Consider the following 26359-nt stretch of genomic DNA (forward strand, 5'->3'; position numbering starts at 1 on the left):
CAAGGGAATAGGCCACCGCGAAAGTGGACCCAAAACCCGATCGGAGGCGTGCCTCCCTGAGCCTGCAAAGAGCAGAGAGGGGCAGAAATGAGAACAAATTTCTCATCTCAAAAGCTTAACTGTTTTTTATCATTGTTTGTATAGTGTCAGAAATATCAATGAAAAAATCAAGAAATTTTTGAAAATCAAAATGTCAGTTAAAAAAAAACAACTCTTGGTAACAGAAGACTGAAAGAAAACAATTCAAATTCTGCCTCTGCTGGCATTTCGGTGACGCCCAACAATTGTCTCATGGCAGGTTTTAGGCCCAAGCCAGGAGCTTTTGGTCTAATTCTGATTGGGTGAACTTGGTCACAGACTTGCTTTCTGGGACTTAGATTTTGCATTTATGAGTTTCTCTAAGAGTACAAGGGAATTTTTTTGAAGTTACAAAGGAAATTTATTAATTATAAAGAAAATATAAAGCGAATCAGGTCACAGCAGCTGGTCTTTAGTAGAAACTTGATGGCAGCACATTTCAGTCAGACTGCAAATGCCATGATCTCTCTATTCCTAAAATTCGCTCACAGGTTGACATCATCTCAGCTCTTCATATACGAGTTAATGCTTACAATGCATGTGGATGGTGGATCAGCGACAGATTCTAGTGGCTACTTTCCCGGATAATGAAAACTGTCATTTGTTGATGGAAGCTGGAAAAAAATGACTAAGTGGGGGTTTTCAGGGTCATTGTATTCTCTTCCTGTTGAGACTGACTCAAATTTTAATGCATTCCTAGTCCAGCTTAAATGTGGAAATGGATTAGACAAAGTAAATCCGATTGCTGCAGCTGCATTCAGGACTCTTGCATCCAGTGTTCTGAGACCATCTGTGGAAACCACGCCTGGATTAGTGCATCTCCATAAGGCAGGCCTGTGTCATCCATATTAGGATTTGATCTTTTGAGATGACTCTGGCTTTTTTTATGACAGAGTCATAAAAATAGCAGGGGCCTGTGGCGAAGCTGCAGGGGCCAGCAGCCAGGGCGCTGCTGACAGCGAGGCTGCGTCAGGGCCAGATGGTGAGCTGCTCTGTTTTGTGAGCTTGGAGCATGGTGCTTTGCATTCCCGATGCTGCCCACCTGCTTCCTGACCTCCCACACCGAGGATCCTGACACAGAGTTTACTGTCATCGACAAGTCATGATGATAATGGGGCAGACAGAGCCCCATTCGGTGTGAAAGCTGAATAGGGCAGCCCCTCAATTTTCAATGGCCTTTCTGAGCTCCTGCTAGATGCAGGCAATCCATTGCTCAGATCAAAATGCGCAAACCTGGCCTCTATTAGCCAGGAGTTAGAGTCTAAAGCAGCAGCAGCAACTGCTCAGGGTGTATACAGAAGCAGAGACAAGGGGCCAAGACTATGCCCAGAAGGTCAGCAGGGAACTTCTCAAGGGTTGTTGTGGACCACTGGCTTCGGGACAGGCCAACTCGGACCAGAGTTTCTCTGCTGCTTCTTGAATGTGGCTTCTTCCCCTGCCGTTCAGAGAAGCCTGTGCCTACCTGCTCAGCTCCACACCGAGCCTTCCACTTTCCCAGTTCTGCAGACCTCATTAGCCTCTGATCACGGCGGGCATCTCCAGTCAGAGGCTGTCAGGAACGTTCCTCACACTCCGGCAGCTGAGAAACAGCTTACATCTCCAGTGGCTATAAGGACCTTGTCGTGCAAAGCCTGACAGGTATGTATAACTCTGTACTATGTCCTGGTCCCAACTATCCCATTGTATCTGCTCAGAATGAAGAGACAGTGTTCTTACCCAAAAGACAAGGGCATCACATTTTGCTTTCTTACTAAAAAACTAATTAACACTCAAATCAATTATGCAATTTCTTAAAATGTGCATTAAAAATTGAACTGATGAAACTAATTACATTTCCTTAAAATTTCTTGGCTGGCTCATTTTTAATGTTAATATTAAGCTACAATAGATCATTCCATTAATAGCTAAGTGAGCTTACATATTTGAAGGATCAAGATCTTTCCTTATCTTAAAACTAGTAAAAAAGCAAAAGTGCATGCCATCCATTTGTTAATGAAAGATATATATGTACATATACATAGTCCTAGAAGCAGGAGAACATGCTATGGGAATTTCTTTGTGTGGCAGGTGGCTCCCACGGATTTGGCCAAGCTATAGTCTGACCAGAAACAAAATTTTTTCCCATACTATTAAATTTCTCCATGGTTTTATCTATGTTGATTTCAACAAGTATATATTTCCTTAAAAAATACAACAGCATTTTGAGTGGTTATTTCTTTGTTTCTCCTACTGCGTCACACAATGCTGTGAGATTCCTTTCCTCTGTGGATATTTTAGTCCATTTGATTTCAAGATGTGAAGTGTACAGGTGACTATCCTACACATATCTCAAGCTTAGAGAATGAATACAATGGTGGCATTTCCTTCTGGTCGTTGGCCAATCAAGGTACTGGAGGATGGCCATGCTATGCACCTGTGCATTTCCCATGATGACTTCAATATTGAAGAGGGTAAAAGATTTTCAAACAATATGTCAGGAGTCTTGTTAGAATCATTGGCAATAAGGAATTTATATCTGAAATCCCTGGGTGAATGTGTTTTGAATACCTAGCATAGAAGCTGTAGGGGAGGAAGACATTTCCTCTTCCCGCTGTGGGTTCTTCTGACTGGAGAACGAATTAAATTCGCATGAGACAGAATAACAGGAGAAAATTAAACACAGCTTTATAACATGTATACATGGGAGAGGCTCAGGCAAGCTGAGCAACTCGCCAAAATGGCTGAAGCCCCCACCTTGAATACCATCTTCAGCTAAAGACAAAGGAGGATGTTGGGGGTTGGGGGAGTCAGTTACAGGAGGTTACCAGACAAGCACAGTAAACAGGAGTAAGATTATTATGCAGATTTAAGTCCTTCCCTTCTGTATTGATAAGAGTTTCTAGAGATAAGGTCATCCCCCCTTCTTCCTGCACAGAGAGGGAGACACCTTTGCAGAAGGAGATTTTCTTTACAATGTAAGTGTTTCTTAACAAAAGGTAAGTAAACTCTGCTTTTCAGAGTTCCTTTCCTGTCTGCAGTTTATTAAAAGTAACCAGCCCCAAATAATCCTCATGCCAAAGAGAAATATCTTGGGGGTGGCCAATTCCAGTCCCCCACAAAGCTCTTCTTAGAGCTCTTCTCAGAGCACTTCTCAGGAATCTGTGAGAGTAGGGGCAGCTAGTGATGCAGACAATACCTTCCCAAATACAGGAGAACACCTGCCCTGCCTTTGGCGTAAGTCATGTGGAAGAAGCACTGGAGAGGTACCGGAGAGAGGGTCACTTTTTGTCTGGGGCCAGGAGCAGCTTTTTTTTTTTCCTTTTTTTTTTTTTAAACATTGGCACCTGGGCTAACAACTGTTGCCAATCTTTTTTTTTTTTCTCTGCTTTATCTCCCCAAACCGCCCCCCCCCCCCCAGTACACAGTTGTATATCCTAGCTGCATGTCCTTCTAGTTGTGGGATGTGGGACGCCGCCTCAATGTGGCCTGACAAGCAGTGCCATATCCGCACCCAGGATCCGAACCCTGGGCCGCTGCAGCTGAGCGCACAAACTTAACCACTCGGCCACGGAGCCGGCCCCCAGGAGCAGCTTTTAAGGGGAGCTTGCTGGGAGAGTGCTCTGAAGCCCAAAGGACGCGGAAGGAGACGCAGCTGATGGGAGGATGGAGTGGAAATTTAGGGAAATTGTTGAACCCCCACCTGCAGGTGGAGAAGGGAAACCCAGTTAATCAGTCTTTTGATAAATTAGGAATTCAAAAAAAAGGGAAATAGTGAGAACACGTTAGAAACAAACAAAGCTCATGGCTCCACATTTTAGCACGTGACTCAATGCAATGTAGGGGATTTAAGGTGGTCGAGATTGCAGAGCAAGGCCACCTGTGTTGGGCACAGCAGAAAGACTGACCCTTTGTAAAGGGTGCTCCAACCAGTTCTGAGCAGAGAATTACGATTCGAGAATGTGACTGACAGTCTGCTGATGAAAGCGGCTCAAAACTCCACCAGGCTTGTTGTGAAAACAATAATAATACCTTAGATTTAAAATCTATCATCAGTGATATTCATTGTAAAACTGACACGTAGGGCCAAAAGTCATGAAGCTTCATTGCCTAGGGGTGTGTTTAAATTTACCGCTATATTTCTGACACTAGTCTCTCTTGATTTGATGTTCTTTCAGATTAAAATACAAGAATTCTCATTTTCACAGAAGTAACAACCAATCCTTGGGGAGAGAGAAGACGGAGGCAACAAGCCCTCTGTTTGATCATGGCGGATTGGACTCCTGGGCCTGTCTCCTTGTCTTCTAAACCTGCTTGAACTCCGGGGTGAAAAAAAATCATAATAAAGTAAGCATAACACACACAAAGACAAAGAACAGGAGAGGAGGCGACACCCTGAGAAAGATTTGGAAGTTAGAAATCACAGTGAAGAGTGTCTTAGCCGACAACAAACGTGAGAGCCTGGCGGAGAGCTGACTCCAGCGAGCGGACCCCAGGTGGCTTCACGACGGAGGCACCAGGTTTCCAGTGCCTGACACTTAAACACAGGATAATGACAGATCACCAGCCATCTGGAGGAATGTCCCAGCATGAAGACGGGCCAGTACAAAGTAACAGAGTAACAGGAGGAACAAACTGTGCGTGAAATAGAAAAAAGTGATTTTTAAAAACTGTAGTGAATATCTTCAAAGTAATAAGAACTTCATGAAGCAAGAACATGTGGCTATAAAAAGAAACAGTCAAAGAATAAAAATTAATGTTTAACACTAGAAGTGTAAAAAAAAATCTAATTGAGTGATTGCATGTTAAAGTTCAGGAAATTTACCAGAAGTCAGGGCTAAAAGAAACCCATGGAAAATGTGAGAAATATAATAATATTAGGTAATTCTTCTGAAGAGTCCAGGCAGACAATCAATGTTTCATAAAGTAAAAGTAAAAAAAAAGAAAAAAATGGGAGAAACAAAAGTTAAAAAAAAAGTTCATAATAGAAACATATGTTTCCAAATTTCCCCAGATTTAAAAGTTTCCAAATTTTTCCAGACTGAAAAATGCAGAACAAGGAGTTAAAAATAATTCCTATAAAGCACACAGTGTAAAATTTCAGAATATTAGCAATAATGATGGGGTCATAGACTCTGCTAGAGTGAAAGGAAAAAAATGTTCACGTGCGGAATATTTTGAGAATCTGAATGGCATAGGATTTCTCAATAGCAACTGCAAAGGATGTTAGTTCAACACAACTCTGTAGAACTCATTACCCAGCTCAGCATGAAGAACACTGACAACGTCCTTGTACTCTAAACCCTGGATATTTATCCAGCCACAATGAAAAGTATACATACTGATGTGATGGTAATTTAGAGCCTCGGGACTGAGTATAAAAGGTCTTGGAGATATAACCCTTTGGAGATGTTTTTGGAGGACTGGAGCAGTCTCCCCATGTGGGAGACTGGAGGATGTGACTTTCACTGGGTGCAGCCCAGAAAGATGAGCTTTGAAGAGATGGTCATAGCTCTTACTGGCTTCCTTGGACCTGCCTGGAGACAGTTAGCCAGTGTTGGGCTTATACTTGAAAGTTTTCAGGATGAGATCTGCAGCCACCCATTGGTTTAGGGGCCAAGAGGAAAGAAGTGACTTGATATGGAGTGTGTACCTCCATGGGTGCAGGTCACAGGTGATAGAGAATAATTTTCACAAAGTTAAAAAGCAGGACTCCTACGCAAACATGTTGATGAGAATATGTCAATGATTTAATCCCTGACAGGACCAGTAGATAGTAAGCTGACTTACTATCATTTTACTTATTTATCTTATTTACTTATTTATCATTTTCTTATTATTTTAAGGAGCTGGGTTTATACAGGGAGCATGACCCATGAATGTGCTGATAAGATTGCAGGATCAGCTACAACATTGATTGGTTAATGATCAACAGGGCAATAAACCCGAACCTTTAGGGTTATCTTTTCTACCAGACAGAAATCATTTGCATCTCTGCTGGACAAAATCTATGGGTCTACATGTACATTCACTAAATCTGGGAGCTTTAGAAAACAGGAAACCGTGAGTCAGTCAAGGTACCCTCTCCTGAAGTGGTTAAATAACCCTCGGGCGGGACTGAGCTCACGCGACATTGAAAGAACTTGCTGCCCATCCCTTTTTAAAAAAACTGATTTCCTAGCTTGAAATACTTCTTCTTAGCATGAGTGTGTTTCCCATGGCCTAGACGTGGGCTACTCAAGGAGAAGCCAGTGTAGTGAGGGTTTCAAGTGGGACCCACCCAAGAGGAAGGCGATTTTAGCAGACGAGGCTGGAGGCTGGAAGTTGCTGAGGACACTGGCAGGAGCAAGAGCATCACCCAGGTCAAGGGGCTGAGTTAGTCCTTTTCAGTGGGGAAGCCCATCAGGGACCCACCTCAGGGGAGAGAGAGACACAGAGAGAGGGAGAGAGAGACAGAGCGAGAAACGGAGAGAGAGGGAGAAACAGACAGAGAAAGAGAAACAGAGTGAGACAAAGAAAGAGCGAGAGACAGAGAGAGTCTGAAAGAGAGATGGACAGACAGACACACGCACACACACAACCACACACAGACGGAGAGAGACCTGGCGACCCTTGGAGCAGCTGCTCGACTTTATCACGTGTAGGCAGTGTCAGTCCATCAAGGCCTCTCCTTTCCTTCCCTTCACATCAATCCAGCCCTCCCCAAGTTGCAGTAATCCTTTAATCCCTTAATCATCATGGGAACCAAATCTCATCCTAGTCACACGTGGGCTAGTGAGGGAAGAGAAAAACGAAGGGTCCACATGCAGTTCCCTCTGCACTGCAGGCTTGCTGTACCATGAGAGAGCATGGCCACTGCACCGAAGTTTTAAAGACTTTCCAACTGAGTAAGTCAGGCCCACCTTAGGTAATCTCACTTTGGGTTAATTTACAGTCAAACGATTAGGGATTTTAACCCCATCTGCAAAGCCCCTTCACAGCAGCACCTAGATTGCTTGGTTGAATGCCTGGAAGAAGATGTGCGCAGGCTACAAAATGGCGCTGCTTCCCTCCCTCCTGCAGCTCTCACAAGGGAATACCCCTTGTCCATGGCCCGAACTGGAAGCAGACTGGCAAGGTGATTCTGGGGACCGTGCTTCAGCCCAGTGAAAGCAACACATCAAAGAGCCATCACAGCGTGTGCTTGCAGCTGTGTTTCCCACAGCTCCCGTCTGATCTGGAATCCTTATGACAGCCCATGAAGGAGGGAGGGACCGAGCCCACCACTTGCTTACCAATTGGAAACAGCCAAGCCAGGGGAAAAACAGAGCCGTGACCCTTTGCTGGGTGGCGACTCATTTCCCAGGACCTAGCTGGGATGGGCCATTGGTCTGTCCTCCCTTCCACACTGGATTCCTTTCCAGGCTACTCACAAGGATCTGGTCCACCCATTCAGACCACTGCTTATGAGGGAAGATACGCAGTCTTCATATAAAGAAAATAAATATTTCTAGGATTTACAGAGGGGGAACATTTGGATACTTGTACAAGAGTTTAAATTGCTTTCATCTAACTCTTGAAGGGAGCAGGATCAAAGAAAAATGTTTTTCACTCATTTCTGTCCATTACTAGCCATATTTTTGTTTGTTTCAAAAAAGTATTTCTTCTACCTGAACATGCTTTCGTTTCCAGTAAACATTGTGTGTGGGAGTAAGGACTTTGCCGAGAGAGAGACGTGCTTCACGGATGTCATTCCAAGCACATTCTCTGCCTGCAGCGCATTTTAGAGTCTCTCTCCAGAGTGGGATTTTTTTTCTGCGTGTAACCTATAATGGGTGATGACTCACGCGGCCCACTCGTAATGCAGCCTGTCAGCCACCTGTCAGAACACTACTACATGTTTATTTCTTATTAGCTACCAGGTTAACTTTTTAAATTACTGACGTGTATTTTTCAAAACTCTATAGATGGGCAAAGCCTGCAGCAACCACTTGAGGTACCTCTGTGGAGGTTCAATTCCAATGAGGGGTTCCTGCTACAGCATCCTCCTCAGAGGCTGTTGAGAAGGGCGGCGGGAGAGATCTCCACCGTGGAGGTTTTAGCTGGTAACTTCTTCAGCAGCTCCTAGAGCCCAATGGACAAATGTCCCTGGGGAAGAAACATCAGGGGCCTGCTCACATCTCCCAGCTATTGGTCCTGGGGACACGCCCGCTCCAGACGCTGTTGACTGGGCGTGGGAAGGATTTCTGAGACTAGCGGCACAGCTCCGGGCCAGAAGGGAAGGTCTTCCCTGAAGCCGACTCCCGCGTGCTGCCATGTGCCGCTCGGCGTTGTGTTTAGTGGTGACTGCGCTGCCCCTGCTGTGCGAGATCCAGAATAGTCCCTGGAAACCGCAGGAGGAAAAGCCACGTGGAAAACGTCTGTCTATGCTGCAGGCTGTCACGTCAACATTTTCCTAAGTGGCTCCTCAGGGCCTCCTCCCTCCTGCGAGTCTGTGACCTGGTGCTCAGCCAGGGCAAGCACGTCGTCGGCAGCTGTTTGGGGTAATGAGGAGGTTGCCTAAAGGAGGGATCAGGAGAGGCAGCCAGACCCCAGGGTGAGTGGGTCAGACCTACGGGCAGAGAGCTGGGAGGCACGAAGCAGCCCCAACCCTCCAACCCCTCTGGGCTCAGAGAAATCCTGACGCCCCCTAGGTGTTCCATGGGAACTGAGGGTCCTGGGCGGAGCTACCATTATGTGTGGGGAGCAGATTTTTAAATAAAAAGGTCAATTACTTACCAATTGTGAAAGGAGCTTTGTGATAGAAACTCTGTGTAGGTGGGGTCCCAGAGGTGGCCTCTCTGGACACGGTCACCCAGCTGCGAAGGGGCTGGCCTGCTAAGAGCTGCGGGAACTGATGTCCTTCCTTGTGGAAAGAACCATGAATGCCAATTCCCCTAGGTAAGATAAGCCTATTTTCAGAACTGATGTACATCCGGGGGGCTGAAGTGAATTGTGTGATGGGAAGAGGGAAACTGAGGTTAGATAGCGGGCAAAAGGCAGAGCACGGGGGCTGCAGGCTGCGGGGAAGACCGAATTTCCTCCCAGGTTCAGTGAAGCCTGTGTCGTATTTGAGGTCTTCGCTTAAACAGACATGTTTTGCTGAAATCTTCATGCTGCATTATTGAAATTCTAAGTCAATTGAGAGTAGGAAAAAGGAGGAGCGGAGAGACCACGAAGGACATGAAGGCAGTCGCCTAGGAGAGAGGTGACAGTAGCTCAGACCAAAATGGTTCAGGGGAGAATCACAAGGACCCCTTTTCATGGAATCTGCAGTCTTGGTGAAGAGGGTCGTAGCCAAAGGAGAAATTGAGGTTGACTCCTGGCTTGTGTAGGGTCCTCTGTCTCTTCCAAGCTTCTTTTATCTCTTTCAGGAACTACTCATGACACATTCCAAACCCGTCCATTTTGGCCCTTTTATAATTCGATTCCCATAAAGAAGCCAGAGATATCCTGTTATGATTCACACCCAATCAGATCCCTTATTTGCTCAAAACTTTCCTCTTGCACATAGAATATACCATGCAAACCTGCCCCCAGCCTACCAGGCCCTGCACCATGCAGCTGGCAGAACCCCTGGCCTCATCTCCCCCATGCTCCACGCCTGTTCACTCTGCTCTAACCACACCACCTTCTCTGGCTCCCTAGATCATCTACAGTGCAGTGTGGACCATGGCTGTGGGGGCTGAGGCCAAGTGGAGGTAGCTGTCATTGGCCATGAGAAGGTCGAGGAAAGAGCAGCCATGTGCTTGACGCCATTGATATTGATGCTCAAGTGACAAGAATGTGACTGGGAGTGTCCAGGAGGACAGTGGGTAGCCACGTGTGAGGCAGTAGGTGGTAGAAGGGAATCGCCTAAGCCTGAAAGTAGCATTGTTTGAAGGTGGGGGAGGGGAAAGGGGGTGGTAAACCTCAACCCCATTTCCTGCACCAGAAGAGGAAAGTCGGGGAGACCAGGTCGGCCTCTGCTGAAAAGACTGCAGGGGAGGTGTGTCCTGGAGGACAGTCAGGACCCATAAAGGCCGGAGAGTGAACTCTGGGAGAAGGAATTGGGAGGAGAGGGGAGTTTGTTAATGACCAGAGTTCAGAGGTCACAGTGCAATAATTTGGGAGAAACTGGAGAACAAGTGTGTTGTTGGGTCTGATTAAGAAGGGCTTGTGGCATTCAATTCCACCCCTGGCAAGAAAGGGAGTTACAAAGATCCTCTGAGAGCCGTTTCCCCACTGAGAGCAAGGACAGTGCCAGGGTGTCCTCACCCTGGGTTGGGGTCCTCATCTTGGCACGGTAGGTGGAAGCTATGTCTGAGGGTTGTAGGCAGAGCTACAAGGATCCGTGCCTCAGCACAAAGGGACGGTCTCTTGTCGCTGGAGGCCAGACAGGAGGCCAGACAGAGATGGGAGATAAAGTACCGTTTCCTCTTCTACGTGTGCTTTGTTTGGATTATGGCTGCTAATGACAAAATTCCCGTACGAATAAAGACTGATCAAGTATAAGAGCCTTCTGAACTCACTGGGGAGGGAAACGACGGGGAAGGTGGAAGGAGCTGGTTCCAGGATCATGTGATCAACAGGAATACTCAGGTGGGGAGGGAAAGTCCTGAGCCACGAGGAGCCTGGCCAGAAGGGAAGGTCTTCCCCGAAGCCGACTCCTGCAGGGTGCTAACCCCGCAGGAACTTTGGGGATAACCTGTCTACCTGGCTGTGGAAGTTCAGAACCTCCCCAGTCTCTGCAGGTCCACCTCTAACCTGACAGGGCTGCAATCCGACTGTGTTTTCACATTTTAAAAGTTAGTCAAATACATTTATACTTCAATTGCCTCTTCCTGGAAATCCTGCCTCTTAGTGAAAAACCATTCAATGAAAAATAGTTCACCTAATTGTAATGGAAACATTAATGAGGAATCCTAAACCGTTTCCACAGAGAGAAAACATATATTGATTGAACGATGGAAAGAAGTCATGGATGTAACAAGCAACAACTGTGAGTCATGAGCAGCCACGTGAGGCCCCTTTGCTCTGTACTGAAATGTAGTGAAGGCTTCTCCTCTTCTCCACGCTGAGAGGACGTGATAGTGGATGGTGAGTGGTGTGGGGAAGTCATCCTCCAGAAGGCACATTCTTCTTTCTGCACCATTTCTTAACAGTTTTCCATCTTCATGCGGTTTATGATTGTCTTACATTCAGACTGAACTCAAAAGTAAACCTGTAGCAAGGAAAAATGCTTCCAGGGCCTGGAAAAATACGCAAATAATGGACTTTACACAGAGCCTGGAAGTCCTAGAAGATCCTGCTCTTTGGCCCTCTCTGAGCTTACACAAGTGGAGCAACATTCCTGCGGTCATCCAAACACGGCAGGCACTCAGCTCGTTCCACACGAGGCGTTCTGGCTAGAAAATGCTGCCTCGAGGAAACTGGTGAGTGTGTCCTTGTCTGAAACCATCATGTTGAAATATCATTTTGTGTATTCATTTAGTGTGATTTGTACGAAAATGATATTGTATTTCTCCAAAGTAGTCATCCAGAAAGTGGTGTAATTTTTCAAGAGCTGTTATGTTAAAACGTGGTTATATAACTTTTTGCAATCTTTCTTTAAAGGAATCCTGTGTGCTCTGACAACACAGAGACGGTCCCTCGGCGTGCTCCACGAGGTTAAGACAGGCCTAATACAAGATGTTCTGGCGTGTCAAAACAGCGAACCATCAGCCATCGCCTCCTCCCAAGTTTGAGAACATATTTTTCTTTCACGTGTTTAAGAATTTTGAGATCCAGCCTAACACTGAAGACTCATTTCCACCATCGCACACCTTCTGCAGTTCTCTCTCCTGCTGGGGATGTCGTAGAGGAGGCAGGTGGGCGTCTGTGCTCATCTGGAAGAACGGTGGAAGCTGCTTGGCCTGTGGGGAGCCAGGAAGTGAAGCTGACTCCCGGGCATGGTGGAGGCCTTATCCGTGGAGAGGACCATCACCAGATGCAGGAACTTCAGAGCGGTCCTGCCTAAGGCCCAGGGTTTGAAGGGCTTTGTGCTGGTTGGAGAAAACAAGTGTCTTGGATAGAACTTCAAACTTCAACCTTTCTTCGTTATGCCCTTAGGAGGCGGTGTCTATGGAGCTGGCCAGCAGCAGGGGCCCATTACTCAGAAGATGCTGAAGAGGATCCAGACAGGAAGAAAGTAAGAAAAAGCTCCCTGATTCGTAGATTAGCAAAGCTACAGTCTGTGAGAAGGGGATGGAGAGGGGGCAGCAACACCCACATTACACATCGGCAAGTTGTGAGCAGTGCATGAAAATAGGAAAATTAGAACAACTTTCCGTCACCATCTTATTGTTTTTGTAGCTCTTACCAGGGCGCGGTGGACAAGGATGGACGTCACCAGCTTCCCATTCTGCGTAACCTGGAAGTCAGTCCCTGCCTTTAGATTTGACTACTCTCTTGGTATTGAGATGTTGACCGATCATTATCTACAGCCTGGGTTAGTACTCTCTGCAAAAGCCATTTGCTAAATTCAGTAATGGCCTGGGAAAAAAATTAACCTAATTAGAAAAATTTCCCTTCTATCCCTTGAAAAGCTATAAAAAAGTAATGTCATACAAATGCCCAATTTCTGATTTTTCCAATTGCTGATACAAGATTTTATCAGTTACCATGACAACTAAGAGCTTTACACATTTTTTCTGGCCTCTGATAGTTTCCGTAACATTCTGCATTTCAGTACTTCTTGAATAATTTTGAGCTGACACCAGCTGATGAGCAAAATGTCTAATTTAGTAATTAGTAATGAAAAAGAAAATAAACCTCAAGAAAGCAAAAAGAAGGAGATAATAAGAATGGAAATAAAAAAGATCTAATAGAAAATAAACAAAGTGAAAAGTTGCGTCTTTGAGAACACGTACAAAATTTGGGTAATCATCATATAGGTGGCTTACCCAGTGTAGTCCCAGTTTCCCTCTGTTGTCTGGTGTCACCCTCCATTTAGTTTATGTCTCAGATTATTTATTATTAATTAAATATAATTATTAATAGTTGCATTCTGTTAATCCGGGATGAACCTGATAAACCTCCACTTTGTTTTTCTAGCTTCTTCCATAGTCTCATCCTGCAGCATGTGTGATTGAACAGAATTCTCATTGTAACATGTGTTTAAAGCTGAAAGATGACCTGTGACAACTTTCCTCTGTCTTTACAATCTTCTGCACATGTGACGTGACTAGTGCTCCCCTTAGAAGGACGGCATGCAGTGTTTGCTGATGAAGTGAAACGTGCCTGGGCAAAGCAGTTGGAGACAGCTAACTTTTCCTGATGGTGGTGGTGGTGGGGGGTGCTCCTGCCAGCCATCTGGTACACCAGCTAGTAGGGTGTGACCACCAGGCTCCCTATAGGAGGGGCTGACCCTGTGGCCTAGTGGTTAAGTTTGACACGCTTTGCTTAGGCAGCCCAGGTTCGCGGGTTCGGATCCTGGGCATGAACCTATACCATTCATCAGCCATGCTGTGGTGGCAACTACATATAAAGTGGAGGAAGATTGGCATAGATGCTAGCTCAGGGCTAATCTTCCTCAGCAAAAAAGTAAATAAGTAAAAAATAAAAAAAAAATATGTATAGTTTACAAAAGCCATAGGTTGATAAACACAAGTTTTCAGACAAGAGTTACTTCAGGTGGGGGTAAGCAGGGGATTTGGGATAGGGAAGATGCAAATGATGTCCATTGATCTAGGGAATCACTTGTACATGGGTCTATGTGTGCTGGTTACGTTGGAATCACAGAGAAGATGGGGAGGGGAGGAGAGAGAGTAAGACCATGCGTGGACCCATAACGAGAGCAGGGTAATAAACAAATGAAGATGATTGTATAGTTCTCTGCATTCATAGTGACCAGGGGGAAGGGAGCCGTATGCTGTCCTATTTCAGACCTAGGAAGAGCCCCTCGATGAAATCCTTTCCAACCAATATACTCCAACTGTCTCCATGGGCCCAAACCTTGGCCCAGCCAGTCCTTCTCTGCACAGGCGCACAGGAGCCTGCGCCCCCAGGATTAAGTTACTAGGTTGATGCAGTGACGCAATAAAAGCATGTGATATTGTTTAGATTTTGGTTCAAGTGAACCAACTATACAGATATTTAGGAGATAATTGAGTAATTTGATATCAGATAATATTAAAAAATTAATATTAACTTTATTGCCATGATTACTTAAGAGAATCCCCCGTTTCTTGATATGCATTATTTTCTGAATTTATAAAAACATTCACAATAAAAAGTAAAAGAAAAGGTAATTGAAGAGTTGAAATAGAAAGGAGGCTCCATTTTCACTCTAACCTTATATTTCCTTTCTCTCCACAGTTCATTCCATTCTAATTAAGCCTTTAAAATAGTTGTCTATTTAATTCATAGTGACATTTTTCTATTAAATTATATGCAAAGTATGCATAGCCATCATTCACATACATACATATAAATTTTGCATTGAAGTCGCATAGTAGGCATCTTAATAATCAATACCTAGGGAAGACTTAGATCTTAATTATCTAAAAAGTGAAACCCAACTATCTATTGAGGCATAGTGATAATTGGAGCTATCAAATTTTTTATCCATGTCCTCACGGAGAGCAACTAAGGCTTTTAGATACATACACAGTACCTCAAAAATGTTGAAAACTTAAAAAAAGATGGAGGAGTCCAAGGTGACTTATAGAATTAACGTGTAGTGTCTGGAACTGCTTTGAGAATCTCATAAAAACTATGAACTCTCTGCCTAGAAAAATGCACATTCGCATTTACTCATAAAAACTTCCCTGGAGGGGCTGGCCCCGTGGCCGAGTGGTTAAGTTCACGCGCTCCGCTGCAGGCAGCCCAGTGTTTCGTTAGTTCGAATCCTGGGCGCGGATATGGCACTGCTCATCAGACCACGCTGAGGCAGCGTCCCACATGCCACAACTAGAAGAACCCACAACGAAGAATACACAGCTATGTACCGGGGGGCTTTGGGGAGAAAAAGGAAAAAATAAAATCTTTAAAAAAAAAAAACAAAAAACCTTCCCTGGATTCTTGAAAGATTCTTTTAAAGAGATTCAACGTTCTTGAAAATTGAGTTAAGGGAGGAGCAATCAATTCTTACCTTCTCGGTCCCATGATCCTCCCCATCCAGGATGGAAATCTAGGATTGGACTCAGATTGCTTCAGCTTATCCAGGGAAATATAGCTTGCTAACTACGCTGGACCCCAGCCAGGTTAGGACAAAAGCTGAGATGAGAAGCAGAGCTTCTAGAAATTGTGGGCATTTGAATCGATCTTCCCCTCCCATACTTGGCCCTTTCTTTCCCAGCAGACTTTCCTCCACCTGCTTAAATCACTTTGTCACAGAAAGTTACTTGGCAAAAGCTAGGATGTTTTCCTTCTCCCTGTAGTTGCTGTCACCCTACTATGAGATCCATAAGAAAACTTAAAACACAAACTAGGTTCTTTTGCTGTCTCAGTGGATTTTCCACAGTTAGGATGAAAGATTTCCCTCTCACTGTGGCACTCCAGGAGCAGATGATGGCATTTTCTTCTCTGGTTTTTGGAAGCAGATTCACTTTTACTTGTGTAAATTTGTGGATGTTATTCAAAGAAATGCAAGTTTAGGAAAAGACAAAGGGAATATTATCTCATTCACCTGCAAATTAAGTTATGAGAATCCTTAAGTAGTTGGCTCCCATCGTCCCTTGCCCAAATTCCCTTAGCCCCTATTTTTTTCTTTGATTCCTTCAAAAGCTTTGAAAGTATTAAGGAAAGACGGTGAAGAAAGGAGTTGGAAACTTTCCAGGAATAAAATCCATATTTTCCAGGCCAGTCAGTAATTGATTTGCTTTAAATTGTTCTGTTTCTCCGGAGCTCGGTTTCAATCAGAAGTCAGATATTGGAGAGAGGGGAGCAGAGAGGAGGAAATCGGGGTTTTCTTTTTTCCACACTTTGTATTTGACATCATACTTCCCAAAACAGCATAAAGGCTAACTCTAAGCACAAAAATCTCATCAAAGAACAGAAGTGTAAATTATAGATGAAGGATGTGCTATGTAAATTACGATGACACATGGAGACATTTTGGGGGGGGGGTGTATGTCTGTGTGTGGGTGTGTATGTAAATTTAATTTTTTTCCAAAAAACCTTTTCTCACATTCAACATTCCTGAATGACTTACATCCTATAATCTGTGGCAACTTGGATTTGATGGAATGTGATAGATACGGTATATGGACAGACATCACACATGCTTTCTTAATCCTGGGCGCCTCGCATAGCGGAATGCCAGGCATCCCGTGTACAGAGTTGGTGCTCGACTCTGAAGATGGGTCCATTCCTGCCTTGCTGCTTGTGGACCACAGACCAGCAGCACCAGCATCGCCTACAGTCTGTGGAAATGTGGTCTCTCAGGCCCCGTCCCAGACCTGCTGACTCAACCTGCATTGTATCCAGACCCCCCGTGTCAATTGTGGGTTGCTGTTTGAGACTCACTGCTTGAATAGTTCTCAAGTCCAACCTGACGACTGTGGGATCTTTAGAGCCTTCTCAGTCTAGCCCCAGCAAGTCTTTTTCTTGAGGGCGACTATGAATAAGGCTATCCAGATCCAGGTACCTGCAATGCGGTCCCAGGATTGCTTGCGAGATGCCAGAGTCTTTATCCATCTTCCAAAAGTTTCTCCTCTTTGCAAATGCAATATGAGTGGAATATATCAGTCACTTAGTTGTGAGGATAATAAAACAAAGCAGGTGTTCCCAGGACAAAATCTAGTTCTAACCCAAACCTGTAGTTATCCCCAGGGTTTCCAAAGAAATTATACCCAAAGGCTCCGTGTCCCCATGCCCTCTTGTGAGATCAGACTGGAATTTTCAGTCCATAGATGATGGCGTTAGGGTCACTTGGGGAGACAGCAAAGTGGCTCCCCTTCTCTTCTTATTTGTTATCTCTGGGATGCGGGCTTGAAATCTGCATGGTTAACAAGTTCTTGTACAGATCAGAGTTTGACTCTCCCAACCAGAGGACACACCTTTAACCACCACCCTGAGAAATAAATCTGTGAGGGGAGCCCCAGCCTCCTCAAAGAGCTTCAAGGTGGCTCATCCCTGTAGGTCAGAAGTCACAGTGGGAACACTGGCATCAAACTGGGGTCCCTAAACGCATGGGGACAATGGGATCCTGGGTAGACAGAGGCCCTGCACTGAATCCCCAAAGACGAGGTCAATGTGGTGACAGTAATGGACAGCAGAGCCAAAAGAGCACTCAGAAGGTCTGACTCTCGGGGACCTGTGCCCTTGGCTGGCTGATCATGGTGTCCCTGGACCGACATGCAGGGCGATCTGCTGAAGTCCTGCTTGATCTGGACAAGCAGACAAGCTCTAGATCTCGTGAACGCGAGTCTGCCTTGAGTATCAAGACACAGTCCTGGGCCCTCAATCAGTTTGCAGACGTGAGTCAGTTTACAGACCCAGAGCCCCTTGACGGGAGGGGAGACTGAGACTCCTCAAGGAAGGATCTTGCTGCACTACTGAAAATTTATAGTGTTAATCTTTCTTCCAGCCTTCTCCACAGCACCTGTGACCATTTACCTACGTGCTGTGCATTGGGAAGAAGGGGAAATAGTAGACTTTTTGGGATTACTGGACTCTGGCTCTAAGCTGACACTAATTCCTGGAGACACAAAAGGTCACTGTGGTATACCAGTCAGAGTAGGGGCTTATGGAGGTCAGCTGATAGGTGGAGTTTTGGCTCAGGTCCATATTTCAGTGGGTCCAGTGGGTGCAGTGGGTCCCTGACCCCATCCTGAGATCATTTCCCAGTTCCAGAATGAATTCAAATAGATCCAGCATTGATTTTGCGCAGGAGCTGAGTGTAGTTGTACTTATTGACTACGAAACATTCAGGGTACCATTGAGGCACATGCTGATGTCTTAGAAGCCAGGCAGGTGACGCTAGTATGTGACCAGCATTAAGACTCTTTGCTGTGGACAGCACTTGGGTGAGCAAGCATTTGTCAGGAGCAAGACTTCTACACCCAGTTGCACCCTAGAATCTCCCAAGGAGGTCGAAACAGCGATGCCGAGAACTGCCGAGGTCACAGTCTGAGTGAGGGATGAACCGGACCTGCAAATTCAGCCCAAGATCACAAACTCATGATTCCTCTTCTTTTCCTTTTATTTCGTGAGTGTCACCTTAATAGCAGATGTGGCGCATGCTTGTCACAAGGCAAACACCATGTGGGTGTATCCACATCCCGTCCTTCTACTTCTCCTGAACAGTTTGATGAGTGTCCCGGGCCCATCTTAGCTTTTTCTGTGCTTTCTATGCTCCTGCTCACACCCGTACATGCATGTATTTGCATTGACTGGTTTATTTCTTTGCGTTCTTCTTATATCATGATTGTGTTCTACATAGTAATCTGTACCTTGCTTGTTCCCCACCACATCGCATCATGGATGTTACTCAGTCTACTCAACGTGTGTCCATCAATGTCACACCTTTTCACAGGAACGTAAAAGCCCAGGCCCCAACTGGCTGACAGGCTGGTGGTCTCCCAGAGGCAGCCCCACGATGTGGAAGAGGCCTGAGCACACATGGTGGCGTCTCGTCCCCTTGCCGTTTCCTTGGCTCCTTGGACAGCATCCTCCTCGTGTACGGCAGCATATCGGAAAGGGGGAGAGGAAGCAGAGAGAATAGAGAGAGGAACAAACAGTTCAGAAAGTGTCTAATTTAGAAGTTTCTTGGAAGAGACTGTTCAGGCTATTTTGGTATGAACTAGTGATTTGCAAATTCAGTACTAATAAAGATTTTGGCACACATTGGTTGGCTTTTTCTGCCTATTGGATGTATAATTGAACGTGGCCTGTAGGAAATTTGTAGTAAATAAAATTTAAATTAAGTCTCCGAAGACATGTTTTAGTCTCATTTTAGCCAGTGACTTTCATTTTTTTCTCAATTTGCTTATAGTGCAAGTATAACAATTTAAAAACAAAAAGGAAATTTCAGAAAGAAAAAGATAACCAATTATCCCACCACAAAACAAAATAATTAATTTTTTAAAATGATTTTCTCATTGTATCCATCATGTCAGTAATTTATTGCACATTTTTTCATCTCTCTTTAATTGGCTTTTGCATGTAAACTGAGCATTCCAACCTTTGTGATTATGTACAGTCACAGATGCTCTGGGGGATTAATGGAATATGCTGTGTACTAAGTTCCTTGCAAGAAATCTATTAAAAAGTCGTTGAATATTATCAATGGAACAATCTTGCAGCTGGATATAGCACACTATCAGTATATCAAAAAATTAAAAAATAAAGCCAGTACATCATATCTATGTTTGCAAAGATGTTGGATCTGCTTGCACTTATTTGGGTCAGAGAAAGGCAGAAGAGCTGACTGTAGTTGACCCAGGTGTACACGTGGCTCGCCATGTGCCCTCCAAGGGCCCATGTTCCCTTCTGATAAAATGAGGAAGTAGATTTGATGAGCTCTAATCTTCCTGTCACATCTCAAGTTTTGTAAACCTCATGGTGAAAAGGAATATTTCAAAGCAAGCCAATGGGAGTATTGCCATTTGGAAATGTTCTTACTTTTGTGGTTACATTTTTGTTGCTCTAAAAACAACACATCAAATTCTAACCCACTGCATCCTGGAGGCATGGAGTAGAAAGCATCCATAATACATGGAAACCCCTTACACATACTAAAAAAAGGGAGAAAGAAGGAAAATTTAAGGCAATATTGGAAAATTGGACAGTTTCAAAAAGAGGGTTTAATTAGTAGGACAAAATGTGTGGAAATCATGTGTATAAGGCACCTGGGTGTGCTCCTCAGGTGGAAAAGTGATTTTTGGGGACAGAGGGGTATAGTCTGCCTTCACACATTTGAAATGTTGTCATAAATAAGAGATAAAACTTTCTCTACGTAATTACAGAAGAAAAATTAAAACCAATGGATAGAATTAGATAGGTAAATACTGAATATCAAAATTTTTAAAAATCCTTAAATATTAGACTGGTTCCAAAAAAGAATTATTCCCTTTGAAGCAGTGTAATAGAAGTTGCTTAATTATCTGAATTTGTGGGGAAATATTTTTCAATTGGCTTAAAAGTCAAATGAGATGACCCTGAATTTCCTTCCAATGCTGAGATTCAATTCATACATTCTTCTGACAATAGAATGTCGTGAAACAGAAAGCAACATTTTCACTGTCTTCACTTCTGCATATAAAACTTAAGCCAACATAACTTTTATATAATTCCACAAATGACATTTGTTTTTTGTGTTTGAATTCTTAATACCCACTTGTCTTCCGAAAAGAGAAAAAAACTCAAAGATTAAGTCTTTCCCTTTGAGTTAACACTGAAACAGAATGTGTTGAAGATGTGGCTTGGCTCTTCCTGACTGCTTATAGTAAAATGAAAGAGGAGAGAAACGACTTCAAAACGGAATTGTTAAGCAAAAGAAAGCAGACCTGAAAGATATGGAAAATTCTCAGATTATCCATATTGCAAAAAAATGAAAAAGTGCATTTGGACGAGAATATTAAGGGTGTGGCCAAGTGACCATTTCATGAGGAGATCAGAATGAATGTGAATCATAGACTAATCAACCATCTCGACAAAAGCCCAGAGTAGAGAGGGATTAAATCATCAGAAACACTCAGTTGCTACTATAGGAAACAGAGAAAATGGGACAAAATGAATAAAATCTGTTGGACTTCTCAGACCCTACAGAACTGACCATAGAACTACCTAGCTGTGAACGCATGCTAGTCTTCAGGACAAGGGAAGAAGGATCTCTGAAGACGATTCCATGACCACCAGGGCTGCCACTCCCACCACAGGTCAAGAGTGCACAGGACTCTGAGGGCGGGACTGCTGCCACCTCAGTTTCAAAGGGCGGAATCAATGCTCAATGGTTTCTTGGGGATAGGGCCCCACAGGCACAGCCATGACCATGCACAAACATCCTGACTGAGAGCCATGGTGGCATGGGCAGAGAGCTATAGCATGGGCAGGGCTTCTCACTGCCCATTAGGATTGTGTTGCCATCCCAGGGGGTCCAGAAGGTGGGACCACTGCTCTCGTGGACCTGTAGGGCAGAGTATAGGGCCAAACGGGATTATTCTTGCGCCTTACAATCTCGTGGAATTTACCTCGTGAAGTTTCGAACGTGATTGTGAGCCAACATCCGTTTGTTCTTTCCCATTTCTCCCTTTTCGAATGAGAATATCGATCCTGTGTCAATCTCACCGCTGTAATTTGGAGAAACATAGTGTGTTTGGTTTCACAAGCTCACAACTGGAGGGGAATTTTGCCTCTGGATGAATAGTGCATTGAGTCTCACCCACACCTGATTTAGGTGATGTTTAGACGAGACTTTGGACTTGAGACTTTAGAGTTGATACTGGAATGAGTTCAGACTTTTGGGGTTGTTTGGATGGAATGAATACATTTTGCATTTGAGAAAGACATAAGTTTTGGGAGGCCAGGGGTGGAATGTTAGAGAGTGAATGTTTGTGCCCCGGCCCAAAATTCATATGTTGAAACCACACCCCCCAATGTGACAGTATTAGCAGGTGGGGACTTTGGGGAGTGATAAGGAATAGATGAGGTCAAGAGGTTAGAGCTTTTACAAGTGGTGTTTGTGCCCTTACAAGAATCACAAGGGACATTGCTTACTCTCTCTGCTCTTCACCACGTGAGGACACAATGAAATGTTTGCAGTCTGCAGTCTCAACAAGGGCACTCACCAGGTCTCAGCTATGTGGGCACCCTGATCTCAGACTTCTGGCTTCCATAACTGGGAGAAGTAAATTTCTGTAGTTTCTAAGCCACCCGGTCTATGGTATGTTTGTTGTAGCACTGTGAAACACACTAAGACTATGCACCGACATTATAATAACATAGCATAGCATATTTGTCTATATGTTTACCTTTATCAGAGAGCTTTCTATTTTTATACGCTTTCATGTTGCTGACTAGCATCTTCTCATTCAACTTGAAGGACTCCTTTTAGTATTTCTCGTAAGGCAGATCTAGTGGTCATGAGCTCCCTCAGCTCTTGTTTATTTGGGAAAGTGTTTATTTTTCCTTTATTTCTGAAAAATGGTTTTATTTAATGTAGTATTCTTGGTTGGGAAATATTTTCTTTTGGCACTGGCATACATCATCCCTCTCCTTCTGGTCTGTGATATTTCTGCCGAGAAATCCACCGATAATCTTCTAAAAGCTCTCTTTGCATGAGGAGCTGCTTTTCTTTGCTGTGAAAAAATTTTCTTTGACTATGACTTTTGAGAGTTTGATTATAATGTATTTTACTGCGAGTCTGTTTGAGTTCATCCGGTTAGAGTTAATTAAGCTTCTTAAATTTGGATCTCTATTTCATTCTATAAATTTCAGAAAACCCCCTTGTTTTCAGTGGCAGTTTATTTTTTCTTTGTATGCCATATTGCTGTGGAGAGTTCTGATATCAATCTGAATCTTTCTCCTTTTTATTCTTTTTATTTATCTCAAGATGCTTTCTGGATTCCTTCCATAATTGAATATTAAAATTTTTCTGCATATGTATATTCATTATTTTTTCTTGTTCATCTTATTTTTTTGTCTTAACAATAAGAGGTCTTATGAAAAGCTGAGAGATAAGTCACAGATGGAACAAAATACTAATTTTCTGGTATAAAAATGGATAAATAATATTAATAAACAATTCTCAGAGAAGTAAAAATAAATCTTAGAAGGAGTTGAAAATATGTTTTGAGTTATCTTTAATTAGTAAAATGCAAATTAAAATGAGATGAGCTTTCTCATTCATGACGTTGGCAAGAATCTTAAAAGCGGAAAACTTCTACTGTTGGCTAAGATATGGTGGACATTTGCTCTTGTGCTTATTTTTTGAGGTGATAAATTGACAAAGTTGTGTTGGAAGATTATTTGGCAGCATATTTCAAAATGAGAAAATCTGCATGACCTTTGAACCAGCAATTCTTCTTTTAGGAACCCGTCCGAAATAAATAAAATTACACTACAAAATTTATATACGTATTTGCAAAGTAACTCTAGTCACAGATATAAAACTCATAGAAAAAAGTATAGGAGTAAATTTGTATGAGCTTAGGTTAGGCAAAGCTTTCTTAGTTATGACACCAAAAGTGCAGGTAAGAAAATAAAATATGATTTGGACTTCATCAAAATTATTAAAAATTTGATCCTAAAGGATACCATAAAGAAAGTGAAAAGGTAATCCAAAAAATGAAGGAAATATTTGAAAGTCATACAACTGATAAGTGTTTCTAGAATTTTTTGTCTAATATTTATAAATAATTCTTACAACTCAATAATGTAAGGACATATAAACCAACTAAAACTAGGCAAAGAACTGAATAGGTATTTTTCTAAAAAAAAAATACGAATGGCCAATTAGCCCATGAAAAGATGTTCAGCATAGTTAGTCATCAGGCAAATCCACATTAAAATCAAAATGAGATACACTTCACACTCACTAAGATGGTTGTTTTAAAAAAACAAACAGAGAATAACCAGTGTTGATGAGAATATGGAAAAATTTAGATCCTCATGCATTGGTGGTGGGAATGTAAAATAGTGTAGCCATTTTGGAAAATAGTTTGGCACTTTTTCAAAAAGTTAAACATGGGGTTACCATATGACCCAGCAATTCCATTCCTAGATTTATACCCAAGAGATCCGAAAATATGTGCCCTCACAAACACTTGTACATCTATATTCACAGCAGCATTATTCACAGTAGTCAAAAAGTAAAAACAATCCATATGTCCATCAATGAATGAATTGATGAAATGTGGTGTATCTATATATTGAAATATCATTCAGCAATACAAAAGAAGTCCTGATACATGCTACAACGTGGATAAACCTTGAAAACATTATATATACTAAGTGAAAGAATGCAGAAGAAAGCAAGCCACACGTTATCCGATTCCATTTACATAAAATGTTCAGAATAGGCAAATCTATAGAAATAGAAATTGTATTAATGGTTGCTTGGGTCTGAAGTATTTGAGGAAATAAGGAGTGACTGCCAGTAGGTTACTAGGTTTAGTTTTGGGATGATGAAAATGTTCCAAAATTGATAGTAGTGATGGTTGCACAATGCTGTGAATATACTAAAAACCATTTAATTGAGCACTTTAAATGGGCAACTTATATGTTATGTGAATTATATATCAATAAAACTGTTATATGAAAAATTTGTATAAAAATATTCATAGAGGAATTGAGAAAAAATGGAAAAACCAGTAGAAATGTCTATCAGTGGCAACCAAATTAAACAGCATCCTTCGAATGGCATACTTTGTGGCCCTCCAAAAGAAGATGGTAGGGAAATCTCTAAACACTTACCAGTAAGGAACGAACTCCAAACACACTGGTTAAATGAAACATAATGATTAAATACAACAGTTAAACTTTTTTATAGCAGTGTGAATGGTTAAATGAAACACAATGGTTAAATGAAAATTCACTTTTACAAAATATATACATGCTGTACTCCAATTTTAAGTTTAAAGTGTATATATTTTTTTATATTTGTGCAAGAGTACTAAAAAAAACTTTGACGCACATCCAGTTGCTGACAGTGTTTTTGGACGGCAGCTGGTAGAAGAGGATATTAGAGTTGGAGGATATGTGGAAGTTTTATTTTATCTATCTAGCATTACCGGAATCTTTTAGGATGAGAATGTATTTCTGTATTATTTGAGTAATGCACAACAAGTAAATAGATAAATAGCTCAGTAGAAACTCTAAATGCATGGAAATGAGTTTAAAAAGGTCGTTTGTTGAGTATCCTCTTAGCCAACTGAGCGTGAGCTGCTGCTGTCGGTGCGATGGCTTCCACAGCCTTTACCTGGACCTCGGGGTCAACACGGCTCAGAGGAGGGCAGAGTTTTCACTTCCAGAGAAGAAAAGAAGGGAGATTTCAAGTCTTCTTTTCCCTTCTCTTTACATTCTATTGAATAATTTTCCTCTTCCTTTCCATTCTTTTCTTTTCCTGTAATTCATTTCTATTTTTAATGATAATTCATCTGTTTTTGTAATTCATTTCTATTTTTAACTATTTATACCTATTGATAAAAGATCTACCAAGATGTGCCAGTCAGGTTCCAAATTAGGATTAATTGAGGCAAGTTTATTTATGGAGAGACTCTGATAATACACAGCAAGCCTGTGGGGTTGTCACAGAGATAGTGCAGCATAAGTGCTGTTGTCACCCTCAGACCCAACAAGACGAGAGGAAGACCTGGTCAACAGAAACTGAAATGAGTGCTTGCGAGAAGCAGTGATGTTTGATGGGGGCACTCAGCTCTCCCACGGTTACCTCACCTTGTGAATGTCAGTGTGGAAATACCCTGACCTCTGTCTGCCCTCCCTCCCATCTCCTGCCAGAGCATCCCGCTGGAAAAGCCAAGGGGAAGCCCAGAGACAGGGGAGCCAACCGGTGTAGCCTCTTAGGGCAGAGAGCAGAACAAGGGCAGTCTAAATTTGGAATAATGGAGCAAAGAGCTGGATAGAATGTTTCTGACCCTTATTTGTTGAACGCTGTGCCAACCTGCCATGTGAACTTGACATTTTTTACAATTCTTCTGATTTCTGACCTATTCTGATTGGAATTTTGTCATAAAAATTTTTCCAATTTGTTATTATTGAAATGTCAAGAATAGCCTTAAAATGTGTTCAACACACAGTTGCTGAACACTAGAGTTCAGAGCTGAGTTTATTCAAGGTCCCTCCTGACGACAATTTGCCCAGCACTCTCTCACCCAAAATTGCTTTGGAGAGAACTCTCACAGGCTTAATGTAACCTTTATCTCAATAGCTTTAGAAATGAAGCACTCTTTTCGAATACTGCCCACAATTCATTTTTAATTGCTCTTTAAAAATCAGTGCTTGAAAATCTTCCCACAGCAAGAACCAAATTATTTTCTTTTCTTCACAGAAGAAAATGGGGATGGAAGGAAACCAGGGCAGGGAGGGGTGCATATATAGGTTTGCTGTATGATCTGGAGGATTCTGGGAGATGCTGCACTTGCTCTGTTTTTCCGAAACCAGGCATGTTCTTTCTGGGGGGTGAGCTGGAGCTGCCCTTTCTCCTGCACAGAAAATAAACGTCATCCTCACCGCCTGCCCCGCAAGCTGTCTGGGAACTGTTTATGATGTCTGCTTCATGCCAAAGCAAGGCGCAAGTGCAATGCCAATGGAACAGAAGTAGCTCCCGTCTTGTTGAGATCTGAAGAGCTGCTTTGACGACGCC

The 26359-nt window shown here is 43.0% G+C and overlaps 1 long non-coding RNA gene across 2 annotated transcripts; it reads left to right on the plus strand.

Moving 5' to 3' along the window:
* The first annotated feature begins 11354 nt into the window (after positions 1-11354).
* LOC139078526 (uncharacterized) lies at positions 11355-14715 on the plus strand. 2 transcript variants are annotated; one of them, XR_011531523.1, is made up of 4 exons: positions 11355-11486; positions 11668-12241; positions 12406-12541; positions 13147-14715. It is a non-coding gene; the product is annotated as an uncharacterized lncRNA (long non-coding RNA). The 2 variants fall into 2 exon arrangements; XR_011531522.1 differs by lacking the exon at positions 13147-14715 and having other exon boundaries at positions 12406-12932.
* Positions 14716-26359: the final 11644 nt, after the last annotated feature.

Source organism: Equus przewalskii, chromosome 22 (assembly GCF_037783145.1).
Source record: "Equus przewalskii isolate Varuska chromosome 22, EquPr2, whole genome shotgun sequence".
Taxonomy (NCBI): domain Eukaryota; kingdom Metazoa; phylum Chordata; class Mammalia; order Perissodactyla; family Equidae; genus Equus; species Equus przewalskii.